The following is a 16,612-nucleotide window of genomic DNA, read 5'->3' on the forward strand; positions in this document are numbered from 1 at the left end:
CCTCCTCCCTGCCATCCTACTCCCCTCTTCCCTGCTATGCTACTCCCCTCCTCCTTGCTATGCTACTCCCCTCCTCCCTGCCATCCTACTCCCCTCCTGCCTGCCATCCTACTCCCCTCCTCCCTGCCATGCTACTCCCTCCTCCCTGCCGTCCTATTTCCTCCTCCCTGCCATGCTACTCCTCCTCCCTGCTATCCTACTCCCCTCCTCCCTGCCATCCTACTCACTTCCTCCCTGCGATTCCAACTCCCCTTCACCCTGCTATGCTACTCCCCTCCTCCCTGCTCCCATCCTCCCTGCTATCCTACTCCCCTCCTCCCTGCTATGCTACTCCCTCCTCCCTGCCATCCTAGTCCCTCCTCCCTGCCATGCTACTCCTCCTCCCTGCCATCCTACTCCCTCCTCCCTGCCATGCTACTCCCTCCCTGCCATCCTACTCCCTCCTCCCTGCTATCCTACTCCCCTCCTCCCTGCCATCCTACTCCCTCCTCCTGCTATCCTACTCCCTCCTCCCTACTATGCTACTCCTCCTCCCCCTACTATGCTACTCCCTCCTCCCTGCCATGCTACTCCCCTCCTCCCTACTATCCTACTTCCTCCTCCCTGCTATCCTACTCCTCCTTCCTGCTCCTCCTCCCTGCTATGCTACTCCTCCCCCCTGCTATGCTATTCCTCCTCCCTACTATGCTACTCCTCCTCCCTACTATCCTACTCCTCCTCCCTGCTATCCTACTCCCTCCTCCCTGCCATGCTACTCCCTTCCTCCCTGCCATCCTATTCTCCTCCCCTGCTCCTCCTCCCTGCTATGCTACTCCTCTCCTCCCTGCTATGCTACTCCCTCCTCCCTGCCATGCTACTCCCCTCCTCCCTGCTATGCTACTCCTCCTCCCTGCTATGCTACTCCTCCTCCTGCTATGCTATTTCCTCCCTGCTATGCTACTCCCTCCTCCCTGCTATGCTACTCCCTCCTCCCTGCTATTTACTCCCCTCCTCCCTGCTATGCTACTCCCCTCCTCCCTGCTATGCTACTCCTCCTTTCTGCCATCCTACTCCCCTCCTCCCTGCCATCCTACTCCCCTCCTCCCTGCTATCCTACTCCCTCCTCCCTGACATCCTACTTCCTCCTCCCTGCCATGCTACTCCCTCCTCCCTGCCATCCTACTTCCTGTCCTCCCTGCCATGCTACTTCCCTCCTCCCTGCCATCCTACTCCCATCCTCCCTGCTATCCTACTCCCCTCCTCCCTGCCATCCTACTCCCATCCTCCCTGCTATCCTACTCCTCCTCCCTGCTATGCTACTCCCTCCTCCCTGCCATCCTACTCCCTCCTCCCTGCCATGCTACTCCCCTCCTCCCTGCCATCCTACTCCCTCCTCCCTGCCATGCTACTCCCTCCTCCCTGCTATCCTACTCCCCTCCTCCCTGCCATCCTACTCCCTCCTCCCTGCTATCCTACTCCCTCCTCCCTACTATGCTACTCCCTCCTCCCTACTATGCTACTCCTCCTCCCTGCCATGCTACTCCCTCCTCCCTGCTAATCCCACTTCCTCCTCCCTGCCATCCTACTCCCCTCCTCCTGCTATCCTACTCCTCCTCCCTGCCATCCTACTTCCTCCTCCCTGCTATCCTACTCCCCTCCTCCCTGCCATCCTACTCCCTTCCTCCCTCCTCCCTGCTCCCATCCTCCCTGCTATCCTACTCCCCTCCTCCCTACTATGCTACTCCCTCCTCCCTACTATCCTACTCCCCTCCTCCCTGCTATCCTACTCCTCCTCCCTGCCATGCTACTCCCTTCCTCCCTGCCATCCTATTCCCTCCTCCCTGCTCCTCCTCCCTGCTATGCTACTCCCTCCCTCCCTGCTATGCTACTCCCCTCCTCCCTGCCATGCTACTCCTCCTCCCTGCTATCCTACATCCTCCTCCTGCTATGCTACTCCCTCCTCCCTGCTATGCTACTCCCTCCTCCCTGCTATGCTACTCCCTCCCCCTGCTATGCTACTCCTCCTCCCTGCTATGCTACTCCCTCCTCCCTGCTATGCTACTCCTCCTCCCTGCTATGCTACTCCTCCTCTCTGCCATCCTACTCCCCTCCTCCCTGCCATCCTACTCCCTCCTCCCTGCTATCCTACTCCCTCCTCCCTGACATCCTACTCCCTCCTCCCTGCCATGCTACTTCCTCCTCCCTGCCATCCTACTCCCCCGTCCTCCCTGCCATGCTACTCCCCTCCTCCTGCCATCCTACTCCCATCCTCCCTGCTATCCTACTCCTCCTCCCTGCCATCCTACTCCCATCCTCCCTGCTATCCTACTCCCCTCCTCCCTGCTATGCTACTTCCTCCTCCCTGCCATCCTACTCCCCTCCTCCCTGCCATCCTACTCCCTCCTCCCTGCCATCCTACTCCTCCTCCCTGCCATGCTACTCCCTCCTCCCTGCTATCCTACTCCCCTCCTCCCTGCCATCCTACTCCCTCCTCCCTGCTATCCTACTCCTCCTCCCTACTATGCTACTCCCTCCTCCCTACTATGCTACTCCTCCTCCCTGCCATGCTACTCCTCCTCCTCCTGCTAATCCTACTCCCTCCTCCCTGCCATCCTACTCCCTCCTCCCTGCTATCCTACTCCTCCTCCCTGCCATCCTATTTCTCCTCCCTGCTATCCTACTCCCCTCCTCCCTGCCATCCTACTCCTCCTTCCCTCCTCCCTGCTCCCATCCTCCCTGCTATCCTACTCCCTCCTCCCTGCTATGCTACTCCCCTCCCTGCTATCCTACTCCCTCCTCCCTGCTATGCTACTCCCTCCTCCCTGCTATACTACTCCTCCCTCTCTGCCATCCTACTCCCCTCCTCCTGCCATCCTACTCCCTCCTCCCTGCTATCCTACTCCTCCTCCCTGCCATCCTACTCCTCCTCCCTGCTATCCTACTCCCTCCTCCCTGCCATCCTACTCCTTCCTCCCTCCTCCCTGCTCCCATCCTCCCTGCTATCCTACTCCCTCCTCCCTGCTATGCTACTCCCTCCTCCCTGCTATCCTACTCCCTCCTCCCTGCCATGCTACTCCCCTCCTCCTGCCATCCTACTCCTCCTCCCTGCTATCCTACTCCTCCTCCCTGCCATCCTACTCCCTCCCCTGCTATCCTACTCCCTCCTCCCTACTATGCTACTTCCTCCTCCCTACTATGCTACTCCCTCCTCCTCCCTGCCATGCTACTCCCTCCTCCTGCTAATCCTACTCCCTCCTCCATGCCATCCTACTCCCCTCCTCCCTGCTATCCTACTCCCTCCTCCCTGCCATCCTACTCCCTCCTCCCTGCTATCCTACTCCTCCTCCCTGCTATCCTACTCCTTCCTCCTCCTCCCTGCTCCCATCCTCCCTGCTATCCTATCCCTCCTCCCTGCTATGCTACTCCCTCCTCCCTGCTATCCTACTCCCCTCCTCCCTGCTATGCTACTCCCCTCCCTGCCATGCTACTCCCTCCTCCCTGCCATCCTACTCCCCTCCTCCCTGCCATGCTACTCCCTCCTCCCTGCTATCCTACTCCCTCCTCCCTGCTATCCTACTCCCCTCCTCCCCTGCCATCCTACTCCCCCTCCTCCCTGCTATCCTACTCCCTCCTCCTGCTATGCTACTCCTCCTCCCTACTATGCTACTTTCCCTCCTCCCTGCCATGCTACCCCTCCTCCCTGCTAATCCTACTCCCTCCTCCCTGCCATCCTACTCCCCTCCTCCCTGCTATCCTACTCCCCTCCTCCCTGCCATCCTACTCCCCTCCTCCCTGCTATCCTACTCCCCTCCTCCCTGCCATCCTACTCCCTTCCTCCCTCCTCCCTGCTCCCATCCTCCCTGCTATCCTACTCCCTCCTCCCTGCTATGCTACTCCTCCTCCCTGCTATCCTACTCCCTCCTCCCTGCTATGCTACTCCCTCCTCCCTGCTATGCTACTCCCTCCTCTCTGCCATCCTACTCCCCTCCTCCCTGCTTCCCTTCCTCCCTGCTATCCTACTCCCTCCTCCATGCTATCCTACTCCCCTCCTCCCTGCCATCCTACTCCCTCCTCCCTGCCATGCTACTCCCTCCTCCCTGCCATCCTACTCCCTCCTCCCTGCTATCCTACTCCCCTCCTCCCTGCCATGCTACTCCCCTCCTCCCTGCCATCCTACTCCCCCTCCTCCCTGCCATCCTACTCCCCCTCCCTGCTATCCTACTCCCTCCTCCCTGCTATCCTACTCCCCTCCTCCCTGCTATGCTACTCCCCTCCTCCCTGCCATCCTACTCCCCTCCTCCCTGCCATCCTACTCCCCTCCTCCCTGCCATCCTACTCCCTCCTCCCTGCCATGCTACTCCCCTCCTCCCTGCCATCCTACTCCCTTCCTCCCTCCTCCCTGCTCCCATCCTCCCTGCTATCCTACTCCCCTCCTCCCTGCTATGCTACTCCCTCCTCCCTGCTATCCTACTCCCCTCCTCCCTGCTATGCTACTCCCTCCTCCCTGCTATGCTACTCCCCTCCTCTCTGCCATCCTACTCCCCTCCTCCCTGCTTCCCTTCCTCCCTGCTATCCTACTCCCTCCTCCATGCTATCCTACTCCCTCCTCCCTGCCATCCTACTCCCCTCCTCCCTGCCATGCTACTCCCCTCCTCCCTGCCATCCTACTCCTCCTCCCTGCTATCCTACTCCCTCCTCCCTGCCATGCTACTCCCCTCCTCCCTGCCATCCTACTCCCTCCTCCCTGCTATCCTACTCCCCTCCTCCCTGCCATCCTACTCCCCTCCTCCCTGCCATCCTACTCCCCTCCTCCCTGCCATCCTACTCCCCTCCTCCCTGCCATCCTACTCCCCTCCTCCCTGCCATCCTACTCCCCTCCTCCCTGCTATCCTACTCCCTCCTCCCTGACATCCTACTCCCCTCCTCCCTGCCATGCTACTCCTCCTCCCTGCCATCCTACTCCCCTCCTCCCTGCCATGCTACTCCCTCCTCCCTGCCATCCTACTCCCATCCTCCCTGCTATCCTACTCCCATCCTCCCTGCTATCCTACTCCCCTCCTCCCTGCTATGCTTCCCCTCCTCCCTGCCATCCTACTCCCCTCCTCCCTGCCATGCTACTCCCTCCTCCCTGCCATCCTACTCCCTCCTCCCTGCCATGCTACTCCCCTCCTCCCTGCCATCCTACTCCCTCCTCCCTGCTATCCTACTCCCCTCCTCCCTGCCATCCTACTCCCTCCTCCCTGCTATCCTACTCCCTCCTCCCTACTATGCTACTCCCTCCTCCCTACTATGCTACTCCCCTCCTCCCTGCCATGCTACTCCCCTCCTCCCTGCTAATCCTACTCCCCTCCTCCCTGCCATCCTACTCCCCTCCTCCCTGCTATCCTATCCCCTCCTCCTGCCATCCTACTCCCCTCCTCCCTGCTATCCTACTCCCTCCTCCCTGCCATCCTACTCCTTCCTCCCTCCTCCCTGCTCCCATCCTCCCTGCTATCCTACTCCCCTCCTCCCTGCTATGCTACTCCTCCTCCCCTGCTATCCTACTCCTCCTCCCTGCTATGCTACTCCCCTCCTCCCTGCTATACTACTCCCCTCCTCTCTGCCATCCTACTCCCCTCCTCCCTGCCATCCTACTCCCCTCCTCCCTGCTATCCTACTCCCCTCCTCCCTGCCATCCTACTCCCCTCCTCCCTGCTATCCTACTCCCCTCCTCCCTGCCATCCTACTCCCTTCCTCCCTCCTCCCTGCTCCCATCCTCCCTGCTATCCTACTCCCCTCCTCCCTGCTATGCTACTCCCCTCCTCCCTGCTATCCTACTCCCCTCCTCCCTGCCATGCTACTCCCCTCCTCCCTGCCATCCTACTCCCCTCCTCCCTGCTATCCTACTCCCCTCCTCCCTGCCATCCTACTCCCCTCCTCCCTGCTATCCTACTCCCCTCCTCCCTACTATGCTACTCCCCTCCTCCCTACTATGCTACTCCCCTCCTCCCTGCCATGCTACTCCCCTCCTCCCTGCTAATCCTACTCCCCTCCTCCCTGCCATCCTACTCCCCTCCTCCCTGCTATCCTACTCCCCTCCTCCCTGCCATCCTACTCCCCTCCTCCCTGCTATCCTACTCCCCTCCTCCCTGCCATCCTACTCCCTTCCTCCCTCCTCCCTGCTCCCATCCTCCCTGCTATCCTACTCCCCTCCTCCCTGCTATGCTACTCCCCTCCTCCCTGCTATCCTACTCCCCTCCTCCCTGCTATCCTACTCCCCTCCTCCCTGCCATGCTACTCCCCTCCTCCCTGCCATCCTACTCCCCTCCTCCCTGCCATGCTACTCCCCTCCTCCCTGCCATCCTACTCCCCTCCTCCCTGCTATCCTACTCCCCTCCTCCCTGCCATCCTACTCCCCTCCTCCCTGCTATCCTACTCCCCTCCTCCCTACTATGCTACTCCCCTCCTCCCTACTATGCTACTCCCCTCCTCCCTGCCATGCTACTCCCCTCCTCCCTGCTAATCCTACTCCCCTCCTCCCTGCCATCCTACTCCCCTCCTCCCTGCTATCCTACTCCCCTCCTCCCTGCCATCCTACTCCCCTCCTCCCTGCTATCCTACTCCCCTCCTCCCTGCCATCCTACTCCCTTCCTCCCTCCTCCCTGCTCCCATCCTCCCTGCTATCCTACTCCCCTCCTCCCTGCTATGCTACTCCCCTCCTCCCTGCTATCCTACTCCCCTCCTCCCTGCTATGCTACTCCCCTCCTCCCTGCTATGCTACTCCCCTCCTCTCTGCCATCCTACTCCCCTCCTCCCTGCTTCCCTTCCTCCCTGCTATCCTACTCCCCTCCTCCATGCTATCCTACTCCCCTCCTCCCTGCCATCCTACTCCCCTCCTCCCTGCCATGCTACTCCCCTCCTCCCTGCCATCCTACTCCCCTCCTCCCTGCTATCCTACTCCCCTCCTCCCTGCCATGCTACTCCCCTCCTCCCTGCCATCCTACTCCCCTCCTCCCTGCCATCCTACTCCCCTCCTCCCTGCTATCCTACTCCCCTCCTCCCTGCTATCCTACTCCCCTCCTCCCTGCTATGCTACTCCCCTCCTCCCTGCCATCCTACTCCCCTCCTCCCTGCCATGCTACTCCCCTCCTCCCTGCCATCCTACTCCCCTCCTCCCTGCCATGCTACTCCCCTCCTCCCTGCCATCCTACTCCCTTCCTCCCTCCTCCCTGCTCCCATCCTCCCTGCTATCCTACTCCCCTCCTCCCTGCTATGCTACTCCCCTCCTCCCTGCTATCCTACTCCCCTCCTCCCTGCTATGCTACTCCCCTCCTCCCTGCTATGCTACTCCCCTCCTCTCTGCCATCCTACTCCCCTCCTCCCTGCTTCCCTTCCTCCCTGCTATCCTACTCCCCTCCTCCATGCTATCCTACTCCCCTCCTCCCTGCCATCCTACTCCCCTCCTCCCTGCCATGCTACTCCCCTCCTCCCTGCCATCCTACTCCCCTCCTCCCTGCTATCCTACTCCCCTCCTCCCTGCCATGCTACTCCCCTCCTCCCTGCCATCCTACTCCCCTCCTCCCTGCTATCCTACTCCCCTCCTCCCTGCCATCCTACTCCCCTCCTCCCTGCCATCCTACTCCCCTCCTCCCTGCCATCCTACTCCCCTCCTCCCTGCCATCCTACTCCCCTCCTCCCTGCCATCCTACTCCCCTCCTCCCTGCCATCCTACTTCCCTCCTTCCTGCTGGGATCTACACTTATTGAAATGGATTTAACAAGGAATAAAGTATTATATCTTTCCCCTTGGATTCACTTGGTCAGTGTCACGGAAAGAGCAGGTGGTCCTAATGTTTTGTCTACTCAGTGTGTATCCGGAGTGAAACACAGGATCAAAGTGTCAACTGATTTTCAAGGAGCGTACTCATCGCGTGTGTCCCCCGGGGGGGCCGATTTCAACCGTCTGAAGCAGCACTTTTTATGAGATAAACTAAGCGGACATCATTGAGGAATCTAATTCCCTTCTCCCATTGTGCTTGAGTAGGATGGCAGGGAGGAGGGGAGTAGGGAGGAGGGGAGTAGGTTAGCAGGGAGGAGGGGAGTAGGGAGGAGGGGAGTAGGTTAGCAGGGAGGAGGGGAGTAGGGAGGAGGGGAGTAGGTTAGCAGGGAGGAGGGGAGTAGGGAGGAGGGGAGTAGGTTAGCAGGGAGGAGGGGAGTAGGGAGGAGGGGAGTAGGTTAGCAGGGAGGAGGGGAGTAGGGAGGAGGGGAGTAGGTTAGCAGGGAGGAGGGGAGTAGGGAGGAGGGGAGTAGGTTAGCAGGGAGGAGGGGAGTAGCATAGCAGGGAGAAGGGGAGGAGGAGAATGATGCTTTAAGGATGGTAGAAGACCAGCTGAAGTTGAATTGTTTGACCAAGCGGGATGCTTATATCCTCTGGCAGGAACACAGAAATACGTACAGAATAATACGAAATGCTCTGAGACCTGGTTGGTTGGTTGCAGCCTGGTCTCATAGACTAGACGTAACATAGTAAAATGTATATCCAGGACACTCAAATTAGTATCATATATGTTACGTTTGTTATGGTTACATAAGATAGAAGGTTACCTAAGGCATTTTATAGCCTTGGTACTGTATATAGCCTGTCTTTTTACTGTTGTTTCATTTCTTTACTTACCTATTGTTCACCTAACCTGCTTTCTGGTTACAAATGGTTCACTGTACTGGGCGTGAAAAGCGGCTACTATCAGGTCAAGATGGAAGAAGTCAACAAGCTTAAAATGACCTTTAATACTTTATTCCTTTTGGAACCTGGCAGTTCAATTTACTAATACACCTGCTTACGTTCCAGTGGACGAGACAGACTTTCACGGCAGGGAGAAAACCTGAAGGAAGTCATTGCTTTCCTTGATGACCAAATCATCTTTTCTGAGATGTTGGAGGAACACAGAGAGAGGTTAATGAAGGTGTTGTTTCGGTGTCTCAGAGAATGGACTCAAGCTCTCTCTTTCCAAATGTAATTTGTCATCCAGTCATCCTCGAAGTACTTTGGGGTCATTTCTGAGAGGGAAATCGAGCCCGATGAAGACAACGTGTCTGCACTCAAGACGGGCTGGTTCCAAGGACCACAAAGGAAGTGAGGGCATTTTTCTTTCTGGATACTACAGAGGATTTGTTCAGAATTATTCAAGGATTGTCAGGGCACTGAGAAATGCTCCTCGGATGTGAATGACAGGTTGGCCTATAGCATTCCAGAGGACTGGAAGTACCTTCTATATGTATGAGGTAATATTATAGTCACTACTATATAAATACCTTCTATATGTATGAGGTAATATTATAGTCACTACTATATAAACACCTGTTATGAGGTAATATTATAGTCACTACTATATAAATACCTGTTATGAGGTAATATTATAGTCACTACTATATAAATACCTTCTATATGTATGAGGTAATATTATAGTCACTACTATATAAACACCTGTTATGTTGATGAGGTAACATTATAGTCACCACTATATAAATACCTTCTATATGTATGAGGTAATATTATAGTCACTACTATATAAACACCTTCTATATGTATGAGGTAATATTATAGTCACTACTATATAAATACCTGTTATGAGGTAATATTATAGTCACTACTATATAAACACCTTCTATATGTATGAGGTAATATTATAGTCACTACTATATAAATACCTTCTATATGTATGAGGTAATATTATAGTCACTACTATATAAATACCTTCTATATGTATGAGGTAATATTATAGTCACTACTATATAAATACCTTCTATATGTATGAGGTAATATTATAGTCACTACTATATAAATACCTGTTATGAGGTAATATTATAGTCACTACTATATAAATACCTTCTATATGTATGAGGTAATATTATAGTCACTACTATATAAACACCTGTTATGAGGTAATATTATAGTCACTACTATATAAACACCTGTTATGAGGTAATATTATAGTCACTACTATATAAACACCTGTTATGAGGTAATATTATAGTCACTACTATATAAATACCTGTTATGTTGATGAGGTAATATTATAGTCACTACTATATAAACACCTTCTATATGTATGAGGTAATATTATAGTCACTACTATATAAATACCTGTTATGAGGTAATATTATAGTCACTACTATATAAATACCTTCTATATGTATGAGGTAATATTATAGTCACTACTATATAAACACCTGTTATGAGGTAATATTATAGTCACTACTATATAAATACCTGTTATGAGGTAATATTATAGTCACTACTATATAAATACCTTCTATATGTATGAGGTAATATTATAGTCACTACTATATAAACACCTGTTATGAGGTAATATTATAGTCACTACTATATAAACACCTGTTATGAGGTAATATTATAGTCACTACTATATAAACACCTGTTATGAGGTAATATTATAGTCACTACTATATAAATACCTGTTATGAGGTAATATTATAGTCACTACTATATAAACACCTTCTATATGTATGAGGTAATATTATAGTCACTACTATATAAACACCTGTTATGTTGATGAGGTAATATTATAGTCACTACTATATAAATACCTTCTATATGTATGAGGTAATATTATAGTCACTACTATATAAACACCTTCTATATGTATGAGGTAATATTATAGTCACTACTATATAAATACCTTCTATATGTATGAGGTAATATTATAGTCACTACTATATAAATACCTTCTATATGTATGAGGTAATATTATAGTCACTACTATATAAATACCTGTTATGAGGTAATATTATAGTCACTACTATATAAACACCTTCTATATGTATGAGGTAATATTATAGTCACTACTATATAAATACCTTCTATATGTATGAGGTAATATTATAGTCACTACTATATAAATACCTGTTATGAGGTAATATTATAGTCACTACTATATAAATACCTTCTATATGTATGAGGTAATATTATAGTCACTACTATATAAATACCTGTTATGCTGAGGAGGTAACATTATCAAATCAAATGTATTTTTATAAAGCCCTTCTTACATCAGCTGATATTATGTTATTATGTGTTTCTACAACTAGTTTGTTTGAGAGCTCATGCTTTGTACTTGCAGAGCCATCCTTGTACATTGTTTTCCCTGTACTGCCACTGTAGCTCGATGCCACCTGGCAGAGTTAGCATTTCATCAAATCAAAATCAAATTGTATTTATATAGCCCTTCGTACATCAGCTGATATCTCAAAGTGCTGTACAGAAACCCAGCCTAAAACCCCAAACAGCAAGCAATGCAGGTGTAGAAGCACGGTGGCTAGGAAAAACTCCCTAGAAAGGCCAAAACCTAGGAAGAAACCTAGAGAGGAACCGGGCTATGAGGGGTGGCCAGTCCTCTTCTGGCTGTGCCGGGTGGAGATTATAACTGAACATGGCCAAGATGTTCAAATGTTCATAGATGACCAGCATGGTCGAATAATAATAATCACAGTAGTTGTCGAGGGTGCAACAAGTCAGCACCTCAGGAGTAAATGTCAGTTGGGTTTTCATAGCCGATCATTAAGAGTATCTCTACCGCTCCTGCCGTCTCCAGAGAGTTGAAAACAGCAGCCCTGGGACAGGTCAGGGTTACATAGCCATTATAACCTCTACTATATAAACACCTGTTATGCTGATGAGGTGAGATATTGTGTTTACTCGATGAATTAAATGTGACATGCCATTCAGACCAGCCGCTAGAGCCTGGAGGACCTCTGATTGGTTCTTTTCACTGAACCATTTCCTGATTCATAGACTTGAAAGAATATAGTTTGGGGAGAAATGTATCATAGTGGACCCTACGGGTTCAACTGGTTTGTTACTGACAGGGAGAAATGTATCATAGTGGACCCTACGGGTTCAACTGGTTTGTTACTGACAGGGAGAAATGTATCATAGTGGACCCTACGGGTTCAACTGGTTTGTTACTGACAGGGAGAAATGTATCATAGTGGACCCTACGGGTTCAACTGGTTTGTTACTTACAGGGAGAAATGTATCATAGTGGACCCTACGGGTTCAACTGGTTTGTTACTTACAGGGAGAAATGTATCATAGTGGACCCTACGGGTTCAACTGGTTTGTTACTTACAGGGAGAAATGTATCATAGTGGACCCTACGGGTTCAACTGGTTTGTTACTTACAGGGAGAAATGTATCATAGTGGACCCTACGGGTTCAACTGGTTTGTTACTGACAGGGAGAAATGTATCATAGTGGACCCTACGGGTTCAACTGGTTTGTTACTGACAGGGAGAAATGTATCATAGTGGACCCTACGGGTTCAACTGGTTTGTTACTGACAGGGAGAAATGTATCATAGTGGACCCTACGGGTTCAACTGGTTTGTTACTGACAGGGAGAAATGTATCATAGTGGACCCTACGGGTTCAACTGGTTTGTTACTGACAGGGAGAAATGTATCATAGTGGACCCTACGGGTTCAACTGGTTTGTTACTGACAGGGAGAAATGTATCATAGTGGACCCTACGGGTTCAACTGGTTTGTTACTGACAGGGAGAAATGTATCATAGTGGACCCTACGGGTTCAACTGGTTTGTTACTGACAGGGAGAAATGTATCATAGTGGACCCTACGGGTTCAACTGGTTTGTTACTGACAGGGAGAAATGTATCATAGTGGACCCTACGGGTTCAACTGGTTTGTTACTTACAGGGAGAAATGTATCATAGTGGACCCTACGGGTTCAACTGGTTTGTTACTGACAGGGAGAAATGTATCATAGTGGACCCTACGGGTTCAACTGGTTTGTTACTGACAGGGAGAAATGTATCATAGTGGACCCTACGGGTTCAACTGGTTTGTTACTTCACTGGGAGAAATGTATCATAGTGGACCCTACGGGTTCAACTGGTTTGTTACTGACAGGGAGAAATGTATCATAGTGGACCCTACGGGTTCAACTGGTTTGTTACTGACAGGGAGAAATGTATCATAGTGGACCCTACGGGTTCAACTGGTTTGTTACTTACAGGGAGAAATGTATCATAGTGGACCCTACGGGTTCAACTGGTTTGTTACTTGTATCACAGGGAGAAATGTATCATAGTGGACCCTACGGGTTCAACTGGTTTGTTACTGTAGGGAGAAATGTTAATAAGCAAATTTGGTTATTTCTTTGAATGTTTCATGGTTTCTGGTTTGTTACTTACAGGGAGAAATGTATCATAGTGGACTCTAGCACCATCTGGTTTGTTAAATGACAGGTAAAATGTATGTAAAAATAGTGGACCCTGGGTTCAACTGGTTTGTTACTCTACAGGGAGAAATGTATCAGCCCTACGGGTTCAACTGGTTTGTTACTTGCAGTGGACCTCATCAACTGGTTTGTTACTGACAGGGAGAAATGTACCATAGTGGACCCTACGGGTTCAACTGGTTTGTTACTGACAGGGAGAAATGTACTCACCTGGACCCTATCAACTGGTTTGTTACTGACAGGGAGAAATGTCTGTCTAACCCCATTGGTTCAACTGGTTTGTTACTGACAGGGAGAAATGTTTCAACTGTTGTTACTGACAGGGAGAAATGTATCATAGTGGACTGGTTCAACTGGTTTGTTACTTTCAGGGAGAAATGTATCATAGTGGACCCTACGGGTTCAACTGGTTTGTTACTTACAGGGAGAAATGTATCATAGTGGACCCTACGGGTTCAGTGGTTTGTTACTTACAGGGAGAAATGTATCATAGTGGACCCTACGGGTTCAACTGGTTTGTTACTGACAGGGAGAAATGTATCATAGTGGACCCTACGGGTTCAACTGGTTTGTTACTGACAGGGAGAAATGTATCATAGTGGACCCTACGGGTTCAACTGGTTTGTTACTGACAGGGAGAAATGTATCATAGTGGACCCTACGGGTTCAGGGGAGAAATGTATCATAGCCCTACGGGTTCAACTGGTTTGTTACTGACAGGGAGAAATGTATCAGGTGGACCCTACGGGTTCAACTGGTTTGTTACTTACAGGGAGAAATGTATCATAGTGGACCCTACGGGTTCAACTGGTTTGTTACTGACAGGGAGAAATGTATCATAGTGGACCCTACGGGTTCAACTGGTTTGTTACTGACAGGGAGAAATGTATCATAGTGGACCCTACGGGTTCTAACTGGTTTGTTACTGACAGGGAGAAATGTATCATAGTGGACCCTACGGGTTCAACTGGTTTGTTACTGACAGGGAGAAATGTCTCATAGTGGACCCTACGGGTTCAACTGGTTTGTTACTGACAGGGAGAAATGTATCATAGTGGACCCTACGGGTTCAAATAGCATGTTTGTAGGGAGAAATTTAATAAGCAAATTTGGTTATTTCTTTGAATGTTTCCATGGTTTCTTTTTTAGTTTTTATTAACTCTAGCACCATCTCAGATTGTAAAATGTGAGTGTAAAATTAGTGTAAAAATAGTGTAAAATCTGGTCCTACTAACCTGCTTGCTGGTCACATCTACTCCAGCTCCTCCTCGCTGGGGGCTCGTTGTTGCCAGTTGTCTCATCATTACCTGCCACCATCGTTACGCTGTGTCTCATGAGACTCACCTGGACTCCCATCACTTCCCTGATTACCTCCCCTATGTCTGTCTAATCCCATTGGTTCTTTCCTCAGGCGTTGTTGTTTCTGTTTATATGTTTCATGTCTGTATGCTGGGGCGACAGCGTAGACTAGTGGTTAGAGTGTAGAGGTGGTAGGGTAGCCTAGTGGTTAGAGTCTAGAGGCGGTAGGGTAGCCTAGTGGTTAGAGTGTAGAGGCGGTAGGGTAGCCTAGTGGTTAGAGTCTAGAGGCGGTAGGGTAGCCTAGTGGTTAGAGTGTAGAGGCGGTAGGGTAGCCTAGTGGTTAGAGTCTAGAGGCGGTAGGGTAGCCTAGTGGTTAGAGTGTAGAGGCGGCAGCGTAGCCTAGTGGTTAGAGTGTAGGGGCGGCAGGGTAGCCTAGTGGTTAGAGTGTAGAGGGGCAGGGTAGCCTAGTGGTTAGAGTGTAGAGGGGGCAGGGTAGCCTAGTGGTTAGAGTGTAGAGGCGGCAGGGTAGCCTAGTGGTTAGAGTGTAGAGGCGGTAGGGTAGCCTAGTGGTTAGAGTGGGGCGGTGGGTAGCCTAGTGGTTAGAGTGTAGGGGGCGGCAGGGTAGCCTAGTGGTTAGAGTGTAGAGGCGGCAGGGTAGCCTAGTGGTTAGAGTGTAGAGGCGGCAGGGTAGCCTAGTGGTTAGAGTGTAGAGGGGGCAGGGTAGCCTAGTGGTTAGAGTGTAGAGGCGGCAGGGTAGCCTAGTGGTTAGAGTGGAGGGGTGGCAGGGTAGCCTAGTGGTTAGAGTGTAGAGGCGGCAGGGTAGCCTAGTGGTTAGAGTGTAGAGGCGGCAGGGTAGCCTAGTGGTTAGAGTGTAGAGGTGGCAGGGTAGCCTAGTGGTTAGAGTGGAGGGGTGGCAGGGTAGCCTAGTGGTTAGAGTGTAGAGGCGGCAGGGTAGCCTAGTGGTTAGAGTGTAGAGGGGGCAGGGTAGCCTAGTGGTTAGAGTGTAGAGGTGGCAGGGTAGCCTAGTGGTTAGAGTGTAGAGGTGGCAGGGTAGCCTAGTGGTTAGAGTGGAGGGGTGGCAGGGTAGCCTAGTGGTTAGAGTGTAGAGGCGGCAGGGTAGCCTAGTGGTTGGAGTGTAGAGGCGGCAGGGTAGCCTAGTGGTTAGAGTGTAGAGGTGGTAGGGTAGCCTAGTGGTTAGAGTGTAGAGGTGGCAGGGTAGCCTAGTGGTTAGAGTGTAGAGGTGGCAGGGTAGCCTAGTGGTTAGAGTGTAGAGGTGGTAGGGTAGCCTAGTGGTTAGAGTGTAGAGGTGGCAGGGTAGCCTAGTGGTTAGAGTGTAGAGGTGGCAGGGTAGCCTAGTGGTTAGAGTGTAGAGGCGGCAGGGTAGCCTAGTGGTTAGAGTGTAGAGGCGGCAGGGTAGCCTAGTGGTTAGAGTGTAGAGGCGGCAGGGTAGCCTATTGGTTGGAGCGTTGGACTAGTAACCGGAAGGTTGCGAGTTCAAACCCCCGAGCTGACAAGGTCGTTCTGCCCCTGAACAGGCAGTTAACCCACTGTTCCCAGGCTGTCATTGAAAATAAGAATTTGTTCTTAACTGACTTGCCTAGTTAAATAAAGGTAAAATAAAAAATAAAAAATGCTACTCTTGTTTCTTGTTTTGGTCCATGTGTGAGGGACAGCCTGCTGGACTGTAGCCAGATTCTATAGGGAAAGGTTTCTGGTCCATGTGTGAGGGACAGCCTGCTGGACTGTAGCCAGATTCTATAGAAAAAGGTTTCCCCAAATGTTTTCACTCCTCTTTCGTCATTGGAGAACGTTTTGCCATGACTTTTGCCAAGTGATATCTGAGTGAATCAATCAGCGCAACAAAATCAAAGGGCTAAATAACCTAGTTTAAAAAAAAAAAATTGTTGGGTCGTTGATCTGGACATTTCTGACAAGTCACAGCTCTCTAAGGTCTGAAATGACTAACAGGAAATCTAACTTCTAAGCATTTTACTATCACAACTTTCAACAGTAAATTTAAAGCCGGACTGAGTTTAAATAGATAGATGAACCGTAAACCAATATAACCATCTCAAAAC

Source organism: Oncorhynchus keta, chromosome 8 (assembly GCF_023373465.1).
Source record: "Oncorhynchus keta strain PuntledgeMale-10-30-2019 chromosome 8, Oket_V2, whole genome shotgun sequence".
NCBI classification, from domain to species: domain Eukaryota; kingdom Metazoa; phylum Chordata; class Actinopteri; order Salmoniformes; family Salmonidae; genus Oncorhynchus; species Oncorhynchus keta.